Consider the following 8,007-nt stretch of genomic DNA (forward strand, 5'->3'; position numbering starts at 1 on the left):
GCTTTGATTGAATGTATCTGATCTAGTCTATCCACCTCATTTAAAGATATAAAGTAGAGTAAAAAAGGAGAGAGGTGCCTGGGTGGCTCAGTGGGTTAAAGCCTCTGCCTTTGGCTTGGGTCATGATCTCTGGGTCCTGGGATCGAGCCCCACATTGGGTTCTCTGTTCAGCAGGGAGCCTGCTTCCTCCTCACTTTCTGTCTGCCTGCATCTCTGACTGCTTATGATCTCTCTCTCTGTCAAATAAATAAATAAATAAAATCTTTTTAAAAAAAGGGGGGGCGGGGAATAACTCACAGAAGTCAACACACAGGTCAATGGAAATAAAGATGTGAGTCTGATCTACGGAATCACTTAACTATCTTGCCTTGAACAGTGTTGGCTTGTATACTGTTTAAGCAGTTAAGTCACAAAATGAAGCTCAAGTGTGCTCGTTTGTGTACACTCTGTGAGCCCTTCTTCACAGTTCTCTTTTGGAAAAAGTGGTAGAAATTTTATTAGGTGGATTTCAATGTATAAAAAATAACTGGCCACATGAAAGGTATCATTGAATATTTCCACTTTAAGTCCTAATAGTTTTGATTAGCTTTCCCATAAAAATAATCTGCTTTTTGTTAAACCCATCATAAGGACTCACTTTGGAAAAACTTCTCTTCTAAAAACAAAGGAATGCTGGGGTGCCTGGGCAGTGCAGTTGGTTAAGCATCAGACACTTGATTTCAGCTCAAGTCATGATCTCTGGATCTTGAGATCAAGACCCACATTGGGCTCCTCGCTCAGTGCGGAGTCTGCTTGAGCTTCTTTCTCCCTCTCCTGCTCTCTCTCTCTCTCAAATAAATAAATAAATCTTTAAAAACAAGGGAATGCTATCTTTTTGTTGACTGTGAAATAGAACTATTTTGAGATACCAAGGCCCACTGTCCAGTTGTTGTTGGACAGGAACAAAATAAAGGCAAGGGCAGGGAGAGATTCTAATTGTTATGAAATTTTTTTTCCATTACAACTTTTGGTTTTCTCTAATAGGCATTCTTGTTTTGTTGTTTTTCCTGTTGCTCAAAGTGGAGTGAATCATAGCAGCTTGCTTGCTTCCATTAGAGGCTTGAGGTAGGATTTCCAGGTTTATTGAAATGCAGCACATGAGAAAATCCTCAGGAAATGCCTTTATGCTGGTTAAGCATTAGCTCTAACAAATGGACTCACAGAATTTTCTCAGTCTTCGGTTTTCTCATTAGGTACGCTGGTTGGTAAGGAAAACATGCTTGTTTTTTAATATAACCAACAGGGAAATTATCAGAAATATCTGTTAAAATGCAGTTTTCAAGAAAAAAAGTATATTGATGCTTCCAGTTCTTCAAAAATTATGTCCTACATACCCATAATCCCCATCTGTGAACTGCTTATATTCTGTACATTTGATGACTGCAATTTATAAACAGAAATGAACTTTCATGGTTTCTGAATGAGGTCAATCATTTATCAGGACAAGTCAATAAGTGATATTAGTTTATAATATCACTAAAATATTATATATTTACAATGAACAATCAGAGGGAATATTATGATTTCAAATGAATAATGCTTCCATACTGCATTTTAATGACATACTACTTTTGATAGAAGTAACATTGGCAGATAAAAATTACAACAAAATTGCCAACATTTTCAAAGTGATCTTGTTAGGTATTTCTTAAATTTGAATAATTTAAAAATTCCTTTTAAAGAAAATGACTTTTAGCCATTTTTAAATAATATTTACCCTGTTAAATATTAAATAATATTTAAATTTAAATAAATATTAAATAATATTTAACCTGTACAAGTATAAATAATTGTATATGACATAAAGCTATCCTATGTGCTATACATCTATTTAAAAACCTACAAAACCAAAAGGTAAAATTCAAACATTAAAAGTTTTTTTTTCTCTCTCTCACTATATAAGTATGGCAAGCACTTTTGAGGTGAGATGTTAACAACATACCTACTTTGTAGAGATTTAAAAGATAGATTTTTCCCTTTTCTGAACTTCTGCAAATCTTTGGTTGGTTGACACAAATTAACACTCACTTAATTGGAAAGAATAATTTATATATAAAATATTATACCACTTCTTTTCTGATCCATAGCAACAACGATTAGAATACTATAGCTCTACTACGTAGCACCAAAGAATTACGGCATATCTCAGAGATATTGTGGATTTATTTCCAGACCACTGCAATAAAGCAAATGTCGCAATAAAGCACGTCAAAGGGATTTTTGGTGGTTTCCCAGTGCATACAAAATTTATGTGTACCCTACACCATAGTATATTAAGTGAGCAATAGCATTATGTCTGAAAAACACTGTACATACCTTAATTTAGAAAAAAAAAAATTCATTGCTATAAAATGCTAACCATCATCTGAGCTATCAGTGAGTTGTAGTCCCTGATCACAGATCACCATAACAAATATAATAATACTTTAAAAGTCTGAAATACTATGGGAATTACCAAACATGGAGACAGGACGTGAGCACATGCTGTTGGAAAAATGGCACCAACAGACTTACTCCAGGCAGGATTGCCACAAACCTTCAATTTGTAAGAAATGCGGGGTCTGGGAAGTGCAACGAAGCAAAGCACAACAAAATGAGGTAGGCCAGCATACACACAAATGAACATGTGTTTGAATAGTACCTATCGGTTCAGAGCAAAGAAGTTATCATCTTTGAAAAATACTTAAATTAGTCTTTTTACATTTTGTGATTGAGAACACAGAACTGAAAAATTATCGTAGAAAGCTTGTAAAATCCAAATAATACATTTTGGCTCCTCTCGGGTTTGACACACTCTAGTCTACTCTTGCTGAAATCTTGAATCTCTATGATTTTTTAATAACTTTATTGTGATAAAATTCATACCAACAAACTGTGCCCATCTAAAGAGTACATTTCTATAAGTTTTAAGAGGTGCATATGTCTGAGAAACCACCACCACAAGATACGAAGTTGTTTCCAGCAACTTCAGAAGTGTCCTTATGCCCCTCTGCAGTCTATCCCAACCCCCCACCCCCACCCCACACCAAGTCCTAGATAACTACTGGCCCACTTTCTACCACTATGGATAAGTTTGCATTTTAGAGTTTTATTCAGGTAGAACTATTCAATATGTACTATTTTGTGTCTGACTTGTTTCACTAAGAATAATGACTTTGAGTTTCATCTATGTTGTTGTGTGCATGATCAGTTTGTTCCTTTTAAGATTTTATTTATTTGACAGAGAGAGAGAGATAGCAGGAAACAGTATGAACAGGGGGCAGGGAGAGGGAGAAGCAGCCTCCCTGAGAAGCAGGGAGCCTGAGAGTGGGGCGTCTTGGGATCATGACCTGAGCAGAAGGCAGACATTTAACTGCCTGAGCCACCCAGGTGCTTGAGTTTGTTCCTTTCTCTTTGCTGTGATTTTATCTTTGCTATATATCTAATAACACTACAGCTTGAGAACCTCTAGGTTTGATGAGTGGTTCCTTGGCAGATAACCTGGAGACACATGATTCTGAAGCTGTGAAAAAGGCCCAATAACGGTTCCATCAGTTCCATGGGTAGTGGGAGCAGTGAGCAGACCCCAAAGATCTCAGAGCAGCCCCATTGCGGCCAGGGGCAGTTACCCCTGTACCACAGAAGAAGGCGCCCCAGTCAGTCACCATCCCCACAACCCAGACCAACAAGGATGAGACCCAGCAGCCACCACAACCCCTGCCCTCAGCACTGCTAACACCAAGCCTGGCACCATTGGCAACAGTGAAGGTAGTGGTGGCCAGGTGACCTCACATCGCTGGTGCCTGCCTGGAGTGACAAGAAGGTCATCACAAGGAAGGTTTGGAGAATAGTCAAATGGTTCAGTGTAAGAAACAGATAATGGTTTCATCAACAGCAATGATGCCAAGGAAGTGTATTTGCACAACAGACCACCATAAAGAATAGGTCTAGGAAGTTCTTTGGTAGTGTAGGAGATGGGGAGATGGTGGGGTTTGATGTTGCTGAAGGAGAAGAGAGTGTGGGGGCAGCTTCTGTGATAGGCCCTGGTGGAGCTCCAGTGCAGGGCAGTAAATATGCAGCCCACTGTAACCATTATAGATGCTCTCCACATGGCTAGGATCCTCCACACAACTGCCAACAGAACTTCTAGAACAGTGAGAGTGGGGAAAAGGAGGGCTGAGAAAGTGCTCCCAAAGTCCATGCCCCACAGAGCTGCTCTCTGGCAGGGGAGGGTTCCCACCTTACCACAGGCAGAGACCCTAAAGTCTTGGGCCACAGTCATCCAACCTTCCTGTGCTAGGAGAGGTGATGGCAGGAGCTGACAATCAGGGTGCAGAGGAACAAGGTAGGCCACTGAGACAATATGTATCAGGTTACAGATCACGATTCTACAGGGGCCTCCTGGCCAACGAGAGCTTAAGGAGGATGGCAATGAAGAAAATAAGGAAAATCAAGGAGATGAGACCCAAGGTCAGCAGCCATCTCAACGTAGGTACCATGGCAAATTCAATTACCTGCACAGATGCCTGGAAAACCCTAATGCACAAGAGTAAAGCTTGAGACAAAGATAAGAGACAAAAGCAGCAAGCATATCCACCAACTGAGAATTCATCAGCTCCCAGGATGAGCAAGGTGGGACTGAGTAAATGCCATTTTACCATCTCTAGGCAGAGAGGCAAGCAGAGAGAGAGGGAGAGGGAAGCAGGCTCCCTGGTGAGCTGAGAGCCTGATTGGGTCTTGATCCCAGGACCTCGAGACCATGACCCGAGCCGAAGGCAGCAGCTTAACCCACTGAGCCACCTAGGCACCCCTGGTCAAGTTGAGAGTTTTAAGAACCTCATTTTCCATCTGTAATGAAAGTTTATGACTTTTTTTTTTTTCCCAAAAAGTCAATGAACAACAAGCATCTGTTAATAAAGGTCTTAAAATAATTGTCAAAAAGAAAAAAAAAAAAAAAAGGACTAATAATTGCTGTTAAGAGAGGAGGTCCTTAGAAACCTCTCATTTTAATCTTGCTAAATCATTGGATATTATGGGAGATTACGCCTATCTCAATTTTGTCGTTGAGAAAGCACCATTCCTTTTGTTACTGTAGATGTCTTTCTTACTAAGAATTCAGACTAAGATCAGAACAGTGAAGTTTTTTTCAGTTGAGTTAGAAAAAATAAACTCTCACCAGAAATATTTTTCTCTTTATTATTGATAAGTTAAGGTCTTTCATCACTTAATAAAATTACTCTCAGATGAAGACATGCATATGTATTTCATACTGGAGATTAAAACCTTAATATCATTTATGTAGTCCTTCGTATGGCAGTGCAATATTGTGAAATTTGACTGTGAAGTCTGAGACTGTGGAATCTTAATAATTGATAAGAAAGATCCTGATTGTTCCCTAATCTTTGAAATTTTTGTCAAATCACTCAAAGCACACTTACTGTCAGTTGTAAATGCATAGAAGAATGCAAAAAAACAGTAAAATTAATATTTAGTACACTGTAATTTATAATACTAGAAGCCCTGAGAACTAAAGTGCTTTATTTCTTTGTAAAAAACTTAGTAAGGAGGAGAGGGGGCCTGGGTGGCTCAGTTGCTTAAGCGACTGCCTTTGGCTCTGGTCATGATCCCAGATTCCTGGGATCAAGCTCTGCATCAGGCTCCTAGCTCAGTGGCGAGCCTGCTTCTCCTTTTGCTCCTCCTGCTTTTACTCTCTTTCTCTCTCTCTGTTAAATAAATAAATAAAATCTTAAAAAAAAAAAAAAAAAAAAAAACTTAGCAAGGGTCATTTGAACAATGCTTGCCTTACTCTTCTTGTTACATAATTTATATATGAAGGATCTTTTATATGTGAAAGGACCATTTATATTGAAAGATCTCTTCTGTGCCTTAGCAAGCTATCATACTTCTTTCTAAATTTGGATTAGCTCCCAACACTTTAGTTTTTGTGCTTGTAATGTTTGAAATATCTTTGAGAGTTCCTTTAATGTTGAGTGTTTTCCTAGCATCACTTACTCTAGACATGCTCTGGACACTTACTCTGGGCATGCCAGTTCATGAACTAACAGGTGAGTAGCGACCACTCATGGATGGATTTGGAGAGAAGTGACATGACTGCTCATTGATTGTGATGCACTTCTGTTATTTATGCAGTGATCTGTGGGCCAATGAACTTGTAGTAAAGCTGGTACTTTATGCAATTGCTCACAGGTAGTATACTATGATTAAAGTTTGAACTGTATTTCTGGGGAGTGGTATTATTTAACTAAATCACCATAACTAAAATTCATGCACACTGGAACTGAGCAAAACAAGGCCTGTGTGTGTGTGTGTGTGTGTGTTACATTTTTCCCATAGTTCTCTAATAATCAAAACTAGGACTTGGATTCTTTCTGCATTTGGTAAATAATCAGCATTGGACAGCTGTCTCATTTAAAATATACATCCAATCTTGATCTACTCTTCCTACTTTTAATTCTTTTTTTTTTTAAGATTTTATTTATTTATTTGAGAGTGAGAGGAAGCAGGAGAGAGAGCACAAGCAGGGGGAGTGGCCAAGGGAGAGGGAGAAGCAGGTTCCCTGCTGAGCAGAGAGCCCGATGTGGGACTTGATCCCAGGATGCTGGGATCGTGACCTGTGCTGAAGGCAGACGCTTAATGACTGAGCCACCCAGGCGCCTCCCTACTTTTAATTCTTTTTTTTTTTTTTTTTTTTTACTTTTAATTCTTTATCTGAGTCTGTCTGGGGGACTTGTCTTCATGACAGGTTTATACCACTTTATTATGACAGTTTATACTTGATGGCACACAGGAACAAAGAAATGGAGAAGCTGGCCAAAAACCATAACAAATCTCTCATTCCAAAATTTAAGAATTTTATGTTCTCCTGACCTCAGATGCTTTAGGCAGCAAAAAAACATGATGAAATGTTTTGAATGAAAAATTATACTTCTGCAATTACAAGACAACAAACATTAAGCCTTACTTTTTACAATTAAAATCAGTTCTAACTTCTCTGCATAGTAGGGTGAGAAAGTCTTTATGAAATTGGCTTTCCTGGGGCGCCCGGGTGGCTCAGTCATAAGTGTCTGCCTTCTGCTCGGGTCATGATCCAAGGTCCTGGGATGGAGCCCCACATCAGACTCTGCTCAGTGGGGAGCTTGCTTCTCCCTCTCCCACTCCCTCTGCTTGTGTTCCCTCACTTGCTGTCTTTCTCTGTCAAATAAATAAAATCTTTAGAAAGAAAGAAAGAAAGAAAAAAGAAAGGAAGGTAGGGAGGGAGGGAGGAAGGAAGAAGAGAGGAAAGGAAAGGCAAAGCAAGGCAAGAAAGAGAGAGAGAGAAAGAAAGAAAGAAAGAGGAAGGAAGGAAGAAAGAAATTGGCTTTTTATTCTCTACATGTAGTTCACTTCCTGGTATTCAAATTCTAACTCTCAAAATATCAAGTTCTTTCTTAAATAATAGAATGTTATGTGCCAATTTCTGCCTATGAGAAATAGCCCTTTCTACTCTTTTAATTATGCTTAAAATGGAAAATACAAGACAGAAGATACAAACCCTCAATAGTATTTGCAATAAAATCCTCTCATTTAAATGTATTTAAAACCAGATTCTAAATATTTCAGCTTTTAATATAGGCACATGCTGCACAAAGAATTAGAGTAGAAAGTGAAGAGTTATATTTTTTAATCACAGCCTTCCTTGACTGAAGGTGGTACATAAATTGACCAGACGAAAATTGTCCTTCATTAGGACAGTCCCAGGTCTAGCAACGTCTTTTGCTTTGTATTCTATTTTTAAAAGCTGCAAACATATTTGGGCTCCTATTCTTCTTAACCTTTACTACTTTTAACCTTTAAAGAGGTATCTTGGCTTTAGGCTGGTGTATGTAATTTTTGAAGTGTTCACTCTAAGTCCAAGTTTCCTTTTCTTGCCCTCAAGGAATCTTCTCTGTTTCCACACGAACAAAACTGAACAATCTCTGGGGGAAAGAC

At 38.7% G+C, this 8,007-nt stretch overlaps 1 pseudogene; it reads left to right on the forward strand.

Moving 5' to 3' along the window:
• Positions 1-4,571, forward strand: part of LOC111158386 — a 171,282-nt pseudogene extending 166,711 nt beyond the window's left edge.
• Positions 4,572-8,007: the final 3,436 nt, after the last annotated feature.

This window comes from Enhydra lutris, unplaced genomic scaffold (genome assembly GCF_002288905.1).
Source record: "Enhydra lutris kenyoni isolate GAN:26980312 unplaced genomic scaffold, ASM228890v2 scaffoldscaffold59, whole genome shotgun sequence".
NCBI lineage: Eukaryota > Metazoa > Chordata > Mammalia > Carnivora > Mustelidae > Enhydra > Enhydra lutris.